The sequence below is a fragment of the Branchiostoma floridae genome, chromosome 8 (genome assembly GCF_000003815.2).
Source record: "Branchiostoma floridae strain S238N-H82 chromosome 8, Bfl_VNyyK, whole genome shotgun sequence".
Taxonomy (NCBI): domain Eukaryota; kingdom Metazoa; phylum Chordata; class Leptocardii; order Amphioxiformes; family Branchiostomatidae; genus Branchiostoma; species Branchiostoma floridae.
The window spans coordinates 1,263,655-1,266,993 of NC_049986.1; positions in this window are offsets into that span (position 1 = coordinate 1,263,655).

Consider the following 3,339-nt stretch of genomic DNA (forward strand, 5'->3'; position numbering starts at 1 on the left):
ATCCGTGAGTTGTGAACTTCCCCAGCGTTTTCGGTACATAACAAGATTTACGCCACCGGTGCAACGACGCGTGTGGACACAGTGCCGCTTTATTTGCTACTGGATTGACTACGTAGTTTTATGTTTATATGAATTTAAAGCAGCAAGAAGGAATGCTTTTGTGTACAATATAATTGTTAGCGCAGGCAAATCTATTATTTGCCAAAAGAATGATTTTTAATGGTATGTTTATATGGATTTAGAGCGCCGAAAAGGAATGCTTTGTTGTACAATATTATTGCAAGCGCTGGCAGATATATTATTTTCCAGAAGAATCAATGGTTAGTTTTATGTTTATGTGTACATATAGCACCGAAAAAGAATGCTTTTTATCTTCGCCAAGAAGATTTTCTTTTTATGATCAGTTGTGCTATAGTGGACCAGCTGTGATGTGGGTGTTTATTGAGGTTGATAGCATAGTTCGAGACGTTGTGCATAAATCTTCATAATATCTAGTATCTGAGTAGCGGTTGCAGTACTAGGAAGTGCACTTCGAACATGGCCCACCTGGCGTTTCCCTATGGTATTTCAGCGGACTGTATATGTTTGTGCTTTTGTTTCTTTGTTTGTTAACAACACGAGTCCAGAATCGTAGGACGTTTCTTCAAGATGTATGATGGATTGGTAGGGTTGCATAAAAAATGATAATGGCCTTCTAGCGGCGTGTTACGGTACCGCAGTGGGGTGGAGAAGTTGGAAGTACAACTACACCTACGTGCGAGTTTCATACTTTTATAAGTGGATATGTCTTGGGGCAGGGTGTTACTGTGAGAATAGTAAGCTGGAGCCCCTGGCGGCTTGTTTAGAACTGCAGTGGGCGGTTTTGTTGTTATCCGGTAGATAATAAGAATATATACACACATTGTTAAAGAGAAGACTGGCTGATATGTATATGTTTAAACATTCTTTCATGAATCGTCTGTAGATAATGGCAAGTTAAGATTTTACCATAGTGTCAAATCTAAATACTCGATGGAAAACTACTTGAATCATAATGAGTTTGATGAAAGATCCGCCATATGTAAAATAAGAATTTGTGCACACCAATTAAAAATAGAGAGGGGTCGTTATAGAAAGCTACCTGTCCACGATAGTTTATGTAAATGTTTCCTAATGGATGCAATGGAAAATGAAACCCACTTCATTAGTCAGTGCCCTCACTACGAGGCCAAAATAAACAAAATCAAAATGTTGCCCTAATTTCATCCAGCTTGAGAGGTCAGCAAAAGACTACATTTTTACTTAAATCACAATACACACTTATTTTGCAGAAAGTCGGAGAATTCATTAACCACTGCCTTCAAAGAAGAAGTCAAACCCTACAATAGTAAATTTAGCACCTTGTAGTAGATTAGAAACCAAATGTTATGTACTGAATGACTACTATTACTATGAGAGTGTACGTGCAATTAGCCTTCGGGCATGATTTGGAAAATAAACTCAATCTAAGTATCTTTGGGAGGGAATAATTTGAGCAGATGGTGCTGGATGTGCATTGTAATTGTAATTGTACACACCTTAGTTTGTGATCAACATCAGTACAGACGTACAGTCAAGAATATGGAGGAATTATGAGGAAAAGGAGTAATTTAATTCAAATTTAGAAAATTAGATGATGACAGGTTTGCGATGGCAAATCCCTATAGTGTGTTATTTTTGTGGCACGTTGTTTGTTTGTTTGCGGGTGCCATCCACTTTTTGCACCCCTCTAAGTCACAAGTGTATATATGATGGGAAGGAACAGTGATTTAAGTTACTGTAAATGCAGAAACTTTCGTGGTGGGTTTATGTTCTTGATTTTCGCGGTGGCCACTTCACCACCATCACAAAACCACCGCGGATATTTCCCCTCTGTCTTCTACTTGTGCCGCCTATGGCTCCCCCTTCTAGGTTCATGTACGTACTATACACTGTAACAGCGTTGTAATGATGAAATATTTTAGGTACTTGCTACTTGACACATATTATCCATGTTATGTACTGTACTACACCGTGATAGAAATGTGGTATCCAGAGGGTTGGATAAGCGACATTTGATCTCACCAACACTGTCAAAGTAAAAACCGGACTGTTCTGTCCGTTAATAGAGTTCTTTACCTTACAGAGTAACCAGTAAGTGGTTTCCGACTGAAGGTTCGTAGAGGCGCCCTTTTTAAGTATGTGACTATAGTACAGTAATGTAAATGCATTTAAGTTCGCAGGATGGCGATGCCAAGAACTGAAAACCACCACGAACACTCCGTTTTCCCGCTAACGCAACGCGAAATTAAATCCATAGGCCCAGCGAACTTAATACATTTTGCAAAGATATGGGTTTGTGGAACTCTACTTAGTTTTATGTTTAGATGAATTTAGAGCACCGAAAAGGAATGCTTTTTTGTACAATATTATTGCAAGCGCTGCCAAAACGATTATTTGCCAAAAGAATGAATACTTAATATCATGTTTATATGAATTTAGAGCAGCAATAAGGAATGCCTTTTTTGTCCAATATTATTGCAAGCGCTGCCAGATCTATCATTTTCAAGAGGAACGCCTAGTACTTAGTTTTATGTTTATATAAATTTAGAGCACCGAAAAGGAATGCTACATTTTGTACAATATTATTGCAAGCGCCGATAAAACTATTATTTGCCAAAAGAAAGACTGCTTAATATTATCTTTATATGAATTTAGAGCAACGGTAAGGAATGCTTTTATGTACAATATTATCAAAAACGGGTGACGCAACAGATACCACCTGCGCCTAGATGGTGGGATTTTACATTTGCAGTTTGGGAGTGGCTGCGTTAGGAAAGACTCAGACTATACTTGTTGAATCAGTTGTAAAACTTACTTTTCTCCATATCTCTGATGTTTTGCACCCCATATGAAAGTGGCATCATTGCTCGATAGCTGTTTTGAGCCTAAACAAGGGTTCTGATTAGGGGAGGTCTATCTGCGAACTAGCCGTTAATAAATCCTTGCAAAGTTTGATGAAAGTGGACAGAGTGGGCTAGCATCTGATTGCAAGTTTCTATGGCTTGAAGTTTTGGTTCTTGAGATAATGAAACATTTTTTCCTCAATTTTCCTACAGAATTATATGTAGTACTGGGTGGGAAAATGTAACTTTGTTGTCACCCCTACCCCCCCCCCCTACTTTTTCTGCTAATGGTACAGTCAGCACCAAGGACGGGGACAACAGCAGGCGGTGGCAGGAGTATTGGGGCCGATGTCTGGACCAGGAGGCTCCCACCTACGCGTTCGACCTTGTAGGCTACGTGTGTGAGGAGGCTAGCACATGGCTTCTTCCCCAGGGT